At 37.9% G+C, this 16,323-nt stretch overlaps 1 protein-coding gene across 1 annotated transcript in view; it reads left to right on the forward strand.

Annotated features, from left to right (window-relative positions):
• The window catches only part of EVC2 (EvC ciliary complex subunit 2), a 437,493-nt gene extending 421,842 nt beyond the window's left edge, over nt 1-15,651 (forward strand). The window contains exon 21 of the transcript XR_009746147.1: nt 15,595-15,651. The gene's annotated coding sequence lies outside the window, so the exon portion shown is untranslated. The remainder of the gene's footprint in view (nt 1-15,594) is intronic.
• The last annotated feature ends 672 nt before the right edge of the window (nt 15,652-16,323 follow it).

Genomic DNA, 16,323 nt, shown 5'->3' on the forward strand with positions numbered 1-16,323 from the left:
TTTGGGTCACAGTGTCAAGTTTTTCTTTTACATTATTAAATCATGATAGTTTCCAGATTTCTTGCTGAAGTATAATCCACATAAATGTTTCTCTTTTTTTCTTACAGAACATGTAACAGTGTTATACCTTTCCATAGCATAGTTTGATCTCCAATAATTCAATAGTTATATCCTTTCCTTTTGACTAGAAAAAGAGAGTTCTATCCTACACCTAAATATCAAAAATGCTTCAGTACAGACCATTTTCCTAGCTGTTACATTGACTGGTTCTGGATTCTTTCACTGTCCCCTTTTCTGTTTCATAAAACACAGGAAGTGAAATACATTGAAAGCATTGGAACAGACTCATATTCTTACAACCACTGCCACACAGTCTTCTTTGTAGATATATTAAGACAACATTGCTGTAGAGTTCACCGCTCAGGAGAATGAGAACTACCCAGTTTGTTTACCAAAGCAAATAGTCAACAGTGTGGTTTTACCTGTTTATTTCTTAGTACTTGTTCTAATGACCAAGAGCAGTTGTGAATACTAGAAAGCATTTGATGAGCTCATGGCCAAAAGCAGTACAGCTACAGCCATATGTGTCCTTTCATAAGAAACAGGAAGGAAAAACTGGACTTGGTGTTTTCCCGTTTGAATCAGGTATGTCAGACTGTCAGCAATGCTCCCACACTCTTTCCAGTTTCCAGATTCCCCAGCACACATCAGGTAGTCTGTTTCATGTCCTTGTGGAAAGGTTTTGTAAAATGACAGCTGTATTATTATTTTTTGTACGTTATTTAGATTAGTTTATCTTTGCTGCCTAGATTGGAGAAGCAAATGTACCATTATTTTTTAGGGAGGGTTTAAGGCATATGCAAAGGAATAAGGAAAAGTTTTAAGCAGCCTTAAAACAAAAGATGCTTATATACAGAAGCAACCAGAAAGTCGTAATTGAGCTCTTCTCTGCTTTACAGGCTTGGGGATTGCCAAAGCATGGCTCCTTGCGTTCTAGTTTTCAAGAAGACGCATTTAGGTACATGCTGAAGTTTACTCCATATGATTGTCAGGTTTAATACAAACCCTGGAGATTGTTACAGATTCTTTGTTTTTCTAGTAAAAATTCAAAAAGTAACAAACTATAAGAAACTGAAAATACGAACTTAGAAAATTGCCATTACACTGTTTGTGACTTTCTTATTCAGCAGCATAGTCCATAGAGAGAACAGCAATCCAATATTGCAAAATCTGATTAATTTAAGATCTCCTATATACAACTAGAGCACATTACCCTATAGCCTAAGGGTCACCATGTTTCTCGACATTTATGGTAAGCTTTATATCTAATTGGATGACCATCATGAAGTTTCAAAACAAACAAAAACCAGATAGCAATCATAACTGTACAGAGCAGTAGAAATTATCCTCAAGTTTGGCCTAAAGCTAAAAATACGCTTTTCCTCTAAAGCTATGATAAGTTAATTGCTTACAAAAGGAATAGCATTCAATGTCCATGCTCTTTCTTCTATTAATGAGCTTTTTCCTTAAAGAATTTCTACCTGTCTAGGTCTCTAAATGCAGTCATTACTGGCAGAGGGAAGAGATACACCAATAGCTATTGTAGCCTGAATGTTAGTGACTACAAAACTGAAATGATGCAACTGCACTAGCCTGGCTGCATATGCAGTCTTTGTCAGAACACTGAGCTTTGATAGCTCAGACTTTTCAAATGTATGTTATTGTTATATATATATATATTTCTATAATCCTTCTCCTATGAGGAAGGCCTATCTTCGCTCATGAAGATTTGGGAAGTGCTTTACCCACGCATTCTGAGCAAGACTGTCATCTCCTGCGTCAATCTTGAGCGCCAATGACACAACAACACTACATCACGCATCTAGGCGGGATTCTGACTTAGAGGCGTTCAGTCATAAGCCCGCAGATGGTAGCCTCATGCCAGTGGCTCCTCAGCCAAGCACATGCACCAGGGTCTGAACCTGCGGCTCCTCTCGTACTGAGCAGGATTACTATTGCAACAACACATCATCAGTAGGAAAACTCCTAATTTCAAACCCGGGCAGATGGAGCTCATCTAGCTGTGTTTAGTCTTCCATCGAAGAGAAGGACATTCTTGCAAAAACCTACAATCTGAGGACTTTGCTGTCACTGTCTTAGCTAGCTAGGCCATGGCAGTTAAACCTCAGGGGTAAAGGATGGGTCTTTCACGCTGTGCCTCACCTAAAAAATCCACTGTGCAGGCTGAAAGGGTTTACTCACGCTTGCAGAACCCTGTAGCAACAGGGGAGGGACGAAATGGCAGGTGACAAGGTGCACTGGAAGCTGCAGATCCAGCCTTGCATGTGGGTGGCTCAGGACACTGGTCACTTGAGACTGTCCCAGGAGATGACAGTCTTGTTTGGAAACATCTTGAAAGCCAAAGCAGCCTTTTTTCCAACCAGATTTGCCTATCCCACATTGCCCTTAGTCATCATGGTTGTAGTAAGTGTGGGTAAACCCCTTCCCAAACCTTCGCTCACAAAACCAAGCCATCATTTATATAATACTGACTATATATATAAATAATTGTATTTGTATAGTACTAAGTGAAAGCAAAATAAAGTATTTGCATAATCAAAATATTAAATATCTTTGCTCAAGAACTGTTGAAATGGAACACTTCAGTATTTTCAGACTTTTATTATTTTCTTTTCTGAAAACAAATATTAAAGAAACACAGTTTTGTTAAAGTTCCACTTTGGCATAAATAAATAAATAAATAATAAATGTGAATTAGTGATTGAATTTAAAAATTAGTGCTCTCAGCAAAAAAGGATTTTATTTTCAATGTACCATTTTTTTGAAGAGGAGGGAACACTTTCATACTGCATATAATTTTTTCATCTATTTCACCAGTGTGAAAAAATAGATGAATATTTCTTCCACCGAAGTGAACTCTTTTCAGAAAAGTACATGTTTGAGTCCAAAACACATAAAATATTTGCCCAAACCATGTATTTTAATGAAAAATTTTATGTGATGGAAAAGACATCTTCTATAAAATGCTTTCCTGACATTACCAAATTATGTCTCAGCGCTAAACTAAGTACTGATTTTGTGTGTGTGTGTGATAAAAGGACAGACTCAAAAGTAAGGTTTTACTTGGTATTCCTAAAATGTGCTTTGGGGAGAGCCTTAACTCACCAGATGATTATTAGACATCAGTAAGCCAACATTAGAATCACAGAGTGAAAGAGTGGATATGTGTTCTTTTTCTTCTGGCAGCATAATGTACAAATATTGCAAAGCCAACACGCTGAGTCAAGATTAGATTTTCCTAATGCTTAGATCTCATTATAATTATTTTATGGGGGAGTACAACCACACTACAAAGTCAAATGGGCTTCACCACAAAAAAGAAAGGATCTGTAATGCTCATCATAGATCAATATAAACCTGCAATGGAGTCTGCTGCTCAAGAAGTGATCAGAATATACTATCTATTTATAATAAGATCGGGACACATAACCATTCCTCAAGAGAAAAAGCTTAAAGAAGTTATCTACAAAAAAATATAAGAGATTATGCTGAAGTACTAGTACAGTAAATCCAAAGGCCACTGAAAGAATGCAGTGGGGTCTGGAACCCATCTCCAAAACCAAAAAGGAGCCCAAGTTACTTCTCACTCATCTCTTCATATTCAGTTTGACAGGTCAATGCACTGATCGGTTATGCCCTGTCTTCTGCTTGTGCTGCTTAATATTGTACAAGGCTCATGTCTGACAGCTGCAAAGGCTGTGATGGAACTCAGCAAAATTGTCAGAGCTTTCTTGAAAGGTCTGACTTGCTTGTGATGGGATCTCCCATGATATGGCATGGCTGATTCTTCATAGTCTCAGTGTTTTTCTGCACCTCTCACTGCTGGATCTCTGCTTTGTGTCTTACCTTACAGGTTCAACAGCTTTGGAAAGTAAATCCCAGTTGAAAAAGAGAATTTGGAAATATCTTTTTTTGCTCTGAGAGCAGGAAAATGTACTCAGGGCCAAAATCTGGTCTGACATGATGCATCCAGCAGAAAATGGATAGGAAGTGCTTATGTTTGTGTTTAATTGGAAGCATCCATCATACAGAGGTTATTTTTCTAACATAAAAACCACACCAAACCAAACCAAAGTTCCTTTCAGGTATGTCATGCAGTATATATTGTAGTTAGTGACTTACAAAACATTCCTTATCAGATCATTTGTACTTTTATTCTTGGACACGTTATTAAATAATCAGCATCAGGCAGCATTTTGATAGTATGAACTGGAGTTTCCTCAGAGAAAAATGTCATTAAGGATTAAAGTCATCTCTTCAGCACAAGTGGCTGGTTTTAATGACTTTGTTTTCACCATATGATAACCAGCCTACAGTGAGATGCTGTTTAGTGTTCCAAATACCTGTTGAAATGTATCACTTCACATACCCTCAAAAGATACAGGGAACCCAATAAAAAAAAAAGCAAAACAACATAGAAGTTGGACAATGATTCCTAATGCCTCCCAACTCTGGATGCTACCTACAAACAGAATAATATCTATTGTTTTTCTGAGCCCTTCCTATGGAGGCTTCTTATTCATAGATTCTGTAACTCTTCTATTAAATTAGGGGTTTCAAAGCTACAGGATGCAGGTCTTTCAGAGGACGATATTGCTCACACAGCTAAATGTTACCTTCTGAACTTATTCACAAGCAGCACTGAGCCAAAGGGAGACCAATACTAAAGCAGCCCTAGTACAATGTGAAACTCAGGTGAAACTCAGGAGCAAACACAGGCCACCACTTTAGCTGTGTGAAGCTGGTGAAAGCCACCACTGCTGCTAACACTGCTGTTCTCACTGTAGAGCATCCCCCTTCCCTTGCCCTGGCAGGCCATTCCATGCCTTTATCATTCCTTCCATTGTGCCAGCACCACAGTTAGTACAGCTGAGCAATGACTCAGAGTGGGGAACTGATCCAACTGAACATTTTTTTCTCTATTTTTCTATTTCCTGGCTGTGTTACTTCTACCCTCTCTTAATTCTGGTTTACTGTATGTCCACAAGAAAACTTGTTCCAGCAAAAGAAAAGGCTCCACACAAAGAGACAAGTACCACCACTGGAAGTGCTGGAATTTATTAACTGAAAATGATCCTATGGAGCTCTAAAAGTAAAGATTACTCCCAACTACAAAACTAACTTGCTGTATGGTGCATAGCAAGCTGCTCCAAGTCTCTCTTCCCAATTTCAATCTGTTTAGACTGTACGTTCTTCAAAGCAAAAATGTTGCTCTTATTATGTACTTATGTAATTAATTCCTAGTCTAGGTTGGGGAACTGTGGTAATAAAAAGAAATTAAAATAATGATTTCTGAGGGTAAAAGCAGTTTACCTAAGGGATTCATGTTAGCTAATGGAAATGCAAAGCAATCATCACCTCATGAAGTACTGCCCTATACTGAAAATTTCAGAACATGATATTCTGTTTATCAGAGAGATCAAATTCATCATGAAGTCAAGAAACCCCTGTGAAAGACATCTGCCTAATAAAGGAACTTGCATTATATGCAATCTCTAAAATTGTTATATTTAGCATATGAGATGCTACAGATATTTTTTTCCTTGTTCAGAAAGTACAATCATCTAAACATTTTTATCTGTTTTTTAATTTTTTAGACTATCTGGGCATACCTTCAGTCATAAAATTACTAAAACACTTCTTTGGTGTGTTCTGAGAGAAGGAAGAGTGAGATACAATTTTTACTTTATTTTTATAATCTTTATATCAGCATATCGGAGCAGCATGAACGGATTATACCTGAGACAAGGAAATTGTTCCACACATGAGGAAGTGTTAACAAGTGGTTCCTAGGGCCTCTTGTGGGTGCTCTCTGGCATTTCATCACCTTAGAGACTTCAGTGAGGGTGTTAGTTCTCAAGGCTTCACTTCTGCACCAAGACTTTTCCCTGGGTCTATGTTTCTGTTTCCCTTTGCTGAAAACAAGGCTAATGCACAAACATTGTGATAGTTAATTTTCCCCTTGAAAAGACACAATTTTATCTATTCTATCTCTTTCTCTATATTTTTTGTTACTGGTGTACATTTTACAAAAGGGAGGATCTCTGCATACTAACAGATGGTTACCCTGGTGATAGAGACACAGTTCAACCAGCATCGCTACTCTAACAACTACTGATGGAGTTAAGCAGAGATGGCATTCGTAGGAAGTATTACTGTAGAACAAACCAAAGAGAGAACATTATTCTCTCACTTTTAAAATTGTTTTAAATTAGCAGGAACACTGTTGAGTGTGCATAAGCAAGAGAGATTCTTTTCTTCGGGGACCCTGTAGGCTATATTTTTCATCCTACATCCAAGTGCAGATGCTTTTTGAAAATCATCTTTGCTTTGCTAGTGTCCCAGTAGGAGTTTAAGAAGTCAATTGCAGCCAATTGTACTTTCTCCTTTCTCTCAAAAGGGGATAAAGCTTTCAAACGATTTGAATAAACTGTGATTACATCTTCATTTGTCAGTAATGGGATTACCACGCTGATAAAAGGGACTTCAGATAAACATACATGTTTAAGATTGGTGTAAATTACGCAAGAGGGTCGGGGAAAATCTTTTGGGCTCTTTAAGGCCCACCCGTCCCTCTTTGAAAGCTGGCCGGCACCAAGAGCCTTGAATAGGCTGGGACCAGCTGACCATTCCCTGCTGGGGGTTGTGGCTGTTTTCTGGCGCACATGCTCACTGGGCTGGAAAATACAATTATACACATCCAAGCTTGCAGTTAGGTTTTTGACTGTAGCTTACAAGCTAAAGATTTTTCAACTAATTGATTTTATCTCTGGATGAAGAAGGTGTCATAAATCTCAGTCAGCTAGTAATGATTAAGAGGTAAAGGCAGCCTGAGAAAAATATAAGTGCTGTTGCTGTTAAATGCCGATGGACTCCATGGTGAGATAATCTTTTTAACATGGCGACCCATCCCACATACAAAATGTTTGTCCAAAGATCCACTTGTGAAAGAGAACAAATGAGGAAATCTGAAAGCAAGCAGGAAAGATATGAGTGAGAAATGAAACGCAAATTCAAATCCTGTTAGGGCTAAAGAAAAAGAAAGGCTTGAAAATAATCCCACTTTGAGTCTCTATAATGAATTGCATATTACAATACAGAGGGATTGCTCAGGAGGATTCTAAAGCTCTGTAGAGAGCAAGTATAGGGATTAGTTAACTCTATAGTTGTCTTCAACTTTATGAGGTCTTGATTTTGCCATCCATATACCTTTGCAGTGGATTTTACTTGTATTGGCATCAGTGGGATTCCTTGTTCAGCTAAATACTACCCAGAAATGTATGGGCTGTGGGGTGTTTATATTGGAAACTGAGAAATATAATTTGAGTATGTGGGTTAATCGAGTGGGGAATAACTTCACTGAAGTGAACTGAATTACATCAGAATTACATACGAAAAACTTGGGGAAAAAAAAAAGGAAGGAAAAAGTATGGTTTGGACAATTGCTCTATATAATACACAGCTTCGAGTAACTAGCCAAAAAATTATGTTGTGGTAAGGTTGGTCAAAGATTTGCTGATGACATTTATTACATCTGACATATTTTCTTGAATACATTGCAATTCTCCATGGGAATTCATCAAAGTGGTCACAATTTCCTACTAAAATAAAGCAAAACTTTTGTTTTGCTGTTATGTTGTAGGATATAAGAAACTTCTGATTAAGTTGCAGCTTTAAAGAATATTTCACTAAGGAGAAAAAAAAGATTTGGTATGAATTTTCTCTCACAAAATTTTAGAATATTCTGGAGAATGGATTTCCATTACTTTGACTTCACACTCAAAAGCACACTGTATTTGTAGATTAATAAACTAAATGTGTAAGGACTAGAACTAGATTTTGCTGATTAGGTAGTTTATCTCCTTTCTAAAGGCTTAATTAAAGGACTACACTACAGGTATGCTTAAGAAACAAAAGCAGTGACATCCTTTATCTCTTTCTCCAAAGACCCCTGTAAAGGTCCTAGAGTTAGAACCTTGACTTCAGCATTAGCTTGGACTTGCCATAATCTAAACCCTGCTGTTGCTGAATGTTTCTCGTTTCCAGTGAAGTGAAATGAACGACTTTTGAGCAGTCTATTTGCAATCCCGATGGAGGAGTCCATATTTAAAGGAAAAAAGGAGGGTTGATATTATGATAGCTTCTGTGTTTATTATTCAGGAAAAAAAAAAACCATCATGCCAAGACACAAGCAAAACTAAATAAATGAAACAGCTGGTGCCAAAGATGCCAATATCTATCAAGGCAGGATCCAACAACATGCTCTGTGTATGATACTCATAGAAGAAAAATCACGCGCAGTACTGAAGGGGGCTGAGTTGCCAACAGCACTGATCATTAACTGGTGTAATAAAGTTACGCGTAATACACTGGAAGAAGAAGAGGATTCAGAGAAACAATATGATCAGAATGTCACGACAAATGAATTTATAGTAATAAAGAAACTAGACAGATATGTGAGCATGATGTGGACACCAAGGAAGCCATAGATGAGAAGATTACAGTTGTCAGGTTCTTTGGTTGACTTTGGAAGGAGAAATGTCAAGAATTCAGAGAAAGCAAAATAACAAGGTTTTTGATATGATAAAGATGAAAAACTGAAGTCAAGAATGGCTTTCCAGAAAAGAAGTGGGATCACAGCTGACATCCATTTTTAATGTGATAACTATAACATAGTAATCATCATCTGTGACAAAAAGGAGAACAGAAAACCCCTTGACATTCTGACAAATATTAACAACTTGACAAGTGACAGTTTTTGATATATCATATTTAAATGGACAGATAGATAGGCTCAGTATAGATTAAAGATGATAGAAGACACTGGTGAAAGTAACAGACATAAACAGAAAGATTTTTTGAGTGTTTACCACAGGAATGGTAGTAGAAACGACATAAGAGGATGAGGTTGTGGAATCAGAAAGCTGAAAGGGAAAAAAAACTCTGGTGGATGGTGCAAAAAATAAACTTATTTAAAGAAAGAGAATAACATTGCAGAAGACAGAGGAGTAGAAAGTGGCAAACCAGGGACCTCGTCGTAGATGAAGGAAGTAGTGAGTCTGACAAAAAAGTAATAGAAGGGTATCATCAATGCATCAGTAAGAAGGTGAGAGTCAGGCAAATAGTGAGTTGGTGACAGTGAGAAAACAGTGAGAAAAATCAATTAGCAAGTGTTCAATAACGGGACAAGCCAAACTATAAAATAAGGCAATATAACTATTGCAAGGATTACCAAGCAACAGGGGTAGTGACCTGATCAGCATCAGTAGGTGAAAGAAGCAGAGAAGCATCATGAACAGTGAAATTTAGAGCTCAAGAGTTTTCAAATTATATCAGAACTTGTGGGTGCCAGTAGTGATCCAAAGTCATGATGTGAAGAGAGGGTGATCTCCTTCCTAAAATCTTTTTCTCTCTCATGCTGGTAGTCCTGCCTGATATCTGCCTTTGAATCTAGCCACTAAAACCAAAGTTCTTAAAGAAAGCTCTACTGTTCAAGACATTCTTCTCCCCTTCATCACCCTGTTTCTAAGCTATTCTAATACTGAGGAAGTATTATTGTGATGATCTTTGAATCCAGTAAATACAAGTTGTAAAATCAGGATCCCTTTGCCTAGAGTGTTCTCCCATTAGCTACATGCTATTTGCGTAAATTTATATATTTATATTTTTTTACATTCCTGTTGAGCAGTTCTTTTCCCATTGTGAATTGAACTGTACATCCTTCTGAAAAAATCAGCAATCACTTGCTGGTGAGAGGATTAACCAGGTTTTTGAAGCCTGTAGTTAAAGGTGCACTGTTTTAAAGGAGTACCAGCACTGTTTTAAAGGAGTAGTCAAACAGATATCATCATGATGCCATATTACAAGAGGCACCAAGAACATGAACTGTAATGAGAAATTCTTTTAGCCATCGGTGCAGTGGCCTAAGTTTCATGTGTGCTGAACACCCAGCAGCTTCTTCATAAATGTAGTAACTTAAATAAATTATTAAAAGCTACCAAACATTTAAGTCTTTTGGAAATTCTATGCTAAGGAGTAACCTAACAGAGTTAAAACCCAGAGACTCACGGTTTTCAATTAGACTTATATTCCTAATTCCTTTGTGTACTTTTAGAAATCCTATTCATGGACACTTTGATAAAAAAAAATTGGCCCCGATCCTCAAATATATTCCTAAGTTCTTGTGATTTCAAAGCGAGTTAGGCACAAAAAGACCTTTGGAGGATTAGGTACTTGGTATATATGAGCAGCCCAAGTCAAAGTTACACCAGGCTTTACTGGAAAAACACGGACTTTAAAACTTGAGAACTGATAGGGATCACAGCAAGCAGTAGCAGCGTATTTTGTGTGAAGCTGCACTTAATAACCAGACACTGTAACAGCTGCAATTTCTGGGTAATTTGAAAGTGTAACATCAAAGCGTCAAACACAATGTCCATTGTGGAGGGGGTTGTATCGAAAAGAAAAGGTAGTTAATACCTTATGAAGTACACAATCTGGGAACAACTGCACATTACCTACCCAAAAGCAGTACGATATCTTACAAGCATTTTTTAATGTGAATTGGAAATGGCAGGTATGGCCACTCAGTCAAGGGCAGTAATATAATATGCTTTTTCATTCAATTAATTCTCAGAGTCTAAAAGACTTCTCAGACTTCGTCAATTCTCTGTGGGGAATGAAATATTGTCCCTGAAGATGTAAAAACCAGGATCTAATTCCTTGTATTCTCTTAACACGTTTTCAGTGACTTCTATTAAAACTGTTTGGATTATCCTCATTATTACGATCTACAAGAATAGCACTAAATTTTCCTATTTACAAATCATGAAACTCAAGTGGAGGGATGCTAAGTCAGGTATCTCATATCATAACAAGGAGTCTGCAGTACAGCAGGAATCAGTATTCAAGCCTCCAAATCCAAGATAAGTGCTCTAATCCAACGAGATTTAACTCTTCTGCAAGAACAAGCTACAAGAAGGTAGCATGAATGTCTCCCATTAGATGGCTGGACATACATCCGTTAAATAGCTCACATCTCTGATCTTATTGCAGAACTGTTTATATTGTGAAATGGTCATATTTGTCCCTGTCATCAGGCCACAACAAAGGCATTGTTTTACATCAGTCATGCCATCGCCTGCCATATGACCATGACTGCTTCCCTGAGATGATCAAAATATAAACTGTTATAACTGAGCACATCTGTATCATTCAGGCACTCTTCACTCCACTGCACATTCAAATATGAGATTACTGTATGACTTGATCTGGGCCCAACACACAGTTTATCGGATTATCATGCATCTTCCATGTGTATAAGACACAGTCATGATAAACTGTTTCGGAAAGAAAACAGTTTTAACATTTAATCACAGTGACTTACTCACCCACTGCTTAAGTCTAAAGAGGTGTTCAGGAAAGAAGACAGTAAGGAATAAAATACCTGCCCCATAGATTGTTGGATGGCTGTCTCTGCCTAAGTCATTGAAACACTGGTGTGTATCTCAGTTCAGTGGAGTTTCTCTTCATTGATACACATAAATATAAAACAAAATGAAGAAAAGACATTTAGAAACTGTCAGCTTCTGATACGAACACAAATTGTAGAAATGGCTGTGTGGCTTTACAAGAACTACTACACCTACATGTTTTCTCACAGCATGAATTGGTTCACATTTAATTGGATCTAAACCAAGAATCTAGCTTGGGTTTTCAATTTCAAATGACACCAAGATTTGGGTTCATAACAAAGAACTTTTTCAGAATTCAGATGTAAGTATAAAATATTTTGTTAATATGCTTGTCATCATAAAGCAGATGGCTGGAAAGTCTGCAAGGAAAGTGACTTTCCAGTTAGAATTAGACCACAGCCTAATGATTGGATGCTAGGAACATGGGTTCAGAAAAAAGGTTTCATAGTGAAAAGGACAATAGTCCCTGGGGTAACCTTCTACAAGGAGTTTGTGAAATAAGTTTTTTCACAGGCTGTTTGAAAGGAATCAGTATGTTTTTTCTAAATGTTTTTCTTTAGTTTATGATAAAATTTCTCTGAAAAGGTTCTGTTTCTTTTTTTAAATATTCTCGCATTTGTATATGTACAAATATGTGACTGCAAGAGTGAGTTACATATTACATATGAATCTGTGTATTGCTCTGGAAGCATATTAAGGTTTGTGCAATGAAAGGCAGATCCAAATCCACAAACTATTTATACAAGGACAATCTGAACAACTGTGGTCAAATAAATCATAAAGAAAATATCACAGCTAGAAATAATTTCTGAGAAATAAATTATGGGATTGGAAGAAAGTTTAACTTCAAGTGTTTGGTTTTATTGACCAGCTCCATACTGTGGAACGTTTCAGCACACTCCTGAAACTGCTCTTTCACAATGGGGATAGAGCACACGGATTTGCATCTTTTGGATTTAGATTGACTTTATGTTTCCAAATATGTTTTCTCACCCTTGTATGACTCCCTGTTGTAAAACATTATGCCAGTGATAGGAAAAAGAAAAATAGAATATGAATCAGAGTTCATGTTTTGGACATTGAGTAATGGTGATTAAACTTATCTAGACTTGGTTACTGCCCCAAGAAATATTTCAAATGGCATTCAAACTTTTTTTTGAGCTTTCTGCAGAAATCAGGATAAAGGCCTCAGCTTTTAAACTGGAGGGGAAAACAGGGTCTTTAGAATTTGGAAAAGAGTGGCCTGAAAATAATGGGACACCTGCAGACCTGATCACTTCAGACATCTTGGCTGGGCTTTAGAAACCTTCCTGCACATCCCTTGCCAACACTCATCACTAACCTTCTTGCACAAAGCTACAAAATTATACCATAATACTCAAAAGCTAGCATGTCTTACCTGCTTTATAATTTGATAGGTATTGAATTGAACCTTGATAAAGTTATGGTTGCCAAATTCCCTGAAAATTTTATACAGATAATCACTAAGCTTATGTTTAGGAGCAAGGAGTTAATATGTACTGTTAAATGTACCTTGAGCATAAACACAGATCAAAAAGCAACACAAAGGTGTTTGCAAGCACATATGTGGGAAAAATATCATAATATGGAGATACATTGAAAAGGTATGAGACTCGCAGCAGATTGGCTGGAGAAGATGAGAGAAAATGCAAGAGGAATATACCAGATGTAACCACAGAAGTAGTGCAGAAGTACGGGAGAACTTCATAGCCAGAGGCTGGATTAAAGAGGTTTGAAGCTATCTGTGAAGAATTTGTCTCCTCTTTGATTTTTTTCTGTGCTTAGGGAAACAGGGCTTTGTACATTGTAAATGAGCAGGATTGCATCAGAGATGCCAGACTCAATTATCACTCTCCCTAATGAAAACAGTTTGTGAAGATCTGCACTTTGGCCAACTGCTCCGTTTAAAGAACAGTAATAATACTGATGCTAACCTGATGCTATGTTGATTCTTTATCCTGGAGAAGAATTACAAATAATGTCATGTGGCAGATGGATGTACCAAAAGAATAGTAGGGACTGCATGCTACATTAGAAGTTTGGTAAAATATGAGGAGTCTGCCTTCTGACTTTTGGTAATTGTGAATTTCTACAGCATTTAAATCATATGTGATACATGAGGAAATAAGTGAAACCCTGTGATTTCTGACAGTTGCTGCTTGGACTTTCTCACCACACAGAAGTACAATTTTTTGCTAATGTGTGAACCAAGAGTAATGTTTCTGAGCTGAGCCCAGCTGTAGAAACTTGACAGCTGTAAAAAGTAAGGGGGATTTTCCACTTGTTGGGGTGGTCTGCTACTGGTATCACTGCTGATCTCTGTATTGGAGTACATCCCTAACAAAGAAAAAGCTAGCGACACGTTGTTTATATTTCCACAGAGAATCAGTTTGCAGTTAACCAAGATCACAAGCCTCTGAAATAATAAACAAGAGATTCTATCAGCTTGAAGTAAGAGGCAATCTTCATGCCCACAACAGAAATTGCTGTTCTCTGGAGCTAGGTTCTTATATTTGGAAGAAGAAAGACACAGATTAGGCATTAAACAGAATATGATGTTACTTATAAAACCCTCCATGTCAGCATAATTGTTCTACCTGCAAATAATTTACAAATTAGTTCTTTAATAGTGGAACACTTTTAGCACTATTTTAATTCCTGAACAGAGTTAATAAACTGCTCAAAAATAAAGTTAGATACCAAAGAAGAAGATTCATAGCACCTGACAGAGAACATACCAGTAGAAAACGATAGACTGTGGCGTGTGAAATCTGTCCTAGATTTAAGGACATGGAATTAGCTTGCTAGATGGAGTCTGATAGACCTGATGGATAAAAGATGTATAAATCATGCCCGTAAACCTGGATTATTTGTTGCTCATTTCTTAGAAAATGTGGGAGAGAATCCTATCTTTCTGTAATGATATTATAAAATATCCTTACAGTTGGACAGCTTTTTCAGGAAACAGGTAACATGAGTAACAAGATACAGCTAACCTTGAGATGAGTCTCTCTCACAGCTACAGGTAATTTTGGGATACCCACAACTTCTACTGCTTCCTGTGAAAATAAGAACAGAACAGTACATAAAACTCACATTGTCAAAGAGAGAAACAGACAATATAATAGTGGTAAAAGCATGCTAAAAAACTGGGAATATTTGGCTCTGGACATTTTCTCAGGGTTTTCTAACCATTAGGAGGCAGTGAAACATTAAAACAAATGTATGAACCAAAGACAGCCTGAGAATAGTCAAAGTCCTGAGTACCTCACTTATCAGGAAGTCCTGAGCCACTGGGATATTACACAAAGGTGGAGATCAGTATTCACCCATCCCAGTGTTTTTGAATAGAAATTGTGGCTGTTTTGCTCTGGACAGCTTTGTATTTAACACCAACATTACTCATTGCACATATTTACCAGATCATATACTTCGGAATCTACTGTCAGATTTCTTAATCTGTGAATTCTCAACTCACTTTAAGCTGCAGCTGTCTGAGCTAGGTTTTTTAGGCTTTAAAACACAGTTATAACCACAATTTCCATGAACTACCGCAAAACATTAATGCCTAAGAGGCACTTGTGGCTCATGGCAGTAGGCGTAAGGTTTTTTTTTTGCTAGATATATTTAAGCTTGCTGAAATTAAGGCAGCTCTGGTCTGAAAGTTCTGAGTCCATTTCGGTGCCAGGCGAATTAGGTACACCATTAGGTGTATCTAACTTACAGACCCTAGAATTAAAAAAAGCTTAAAGATCACTCTTTCTTTAATAACTTTTTCTTTATTGAATATGAAGATTCAGTAAACCAGCAAAGAGTTAGGCTAGAAGCTTAGGTATACCAGATGTTGTTCAACTGATATAAAATAAACAAGTACACTCATTTGTGTATGGAGGAAAGATCCACTTCTTATCATTGCATGATATCTGTGAGCCAATGTCTGCTCTAAGTATTTCCTGTACAGAGTCTAAGACTGACAAAAGTCCAAGGGGCCTTTTTTCAAGGGCATGTGGAATCATAGAATCATAGAATAGTTAGGGTTGGAAAGGACCTTAAGATCATCTAGTTCCAACCCCCCTGCCGTGGGCAGGGACACCTCACACTAAACCATGTCACCCAAGGCCTTGTCCAGCCTGGTCTTGAACACTGCCAGGAATGGAACATTCATAACCTCCCTGGGCAACCTATTCCAGTGCCTCACCACTCTAACAGGAAAGAATTTCCTCCTTATATCCAATCTAAACTTCCCCTGTTTAAGTTTGAACCTGTTACCCCTTGTCCTATCACTACAGTCTCTAATGAAGAGTCCCTCTCCAGCATCCCTACAGGCTCCCTTCAGATACTGGAAGGCTGCTATGAGGTCTCCACGCAGCCTTCTCTTCTCCAGGCTGAACAGCCCCAACTTCCTCAGCCTGTCTTCATATGGGAGGTGCTCCAGTCCCCTGATCATCCTCGTGGCCCTTCTCTGGACTTGTTCCAACAGTTCCATGTCCTTTTTATGTTGAGGACACCAGAACTGCACACAATACTCCAGGTGAGGTCTCACAAGAGCAGAGTAGAGGGTCAGGATCACCTCCTTCAACCTGCTGGTCACGCTCCTTTTGATGCAGCCCAGGAGATGGTTGGCTTTCTGGGCTGCAAGCGCACATTCCCGGCCCATGTTCATTTTCTCATCGACCAACACCCCCAAGTCCTTCTGCACAGGGCTGCTCTGAATCTCTTCTCTGCCCAACCTGTAGCTGTGCCTGGG

The sequence above is a fragment of the Pezoporus flaviventris genome, unplaced genomic scaffold, assembly GCF_033815535.1.
Source record: "Pezoporus flaviventris isolate CSIRO_AGI_PZ_B2104156 unplaced genomic scaffold, CSIRO_AGI_Pfla_v1 ptg000002l, whole genome shotgun sequence".
Classification (NCBI taxonomy): Eukaryota; Metazoa; Chordata; class Aves; order Psittaciformes; family Psittacidae; genus Pezoporus; species Pezoporus flaviventris.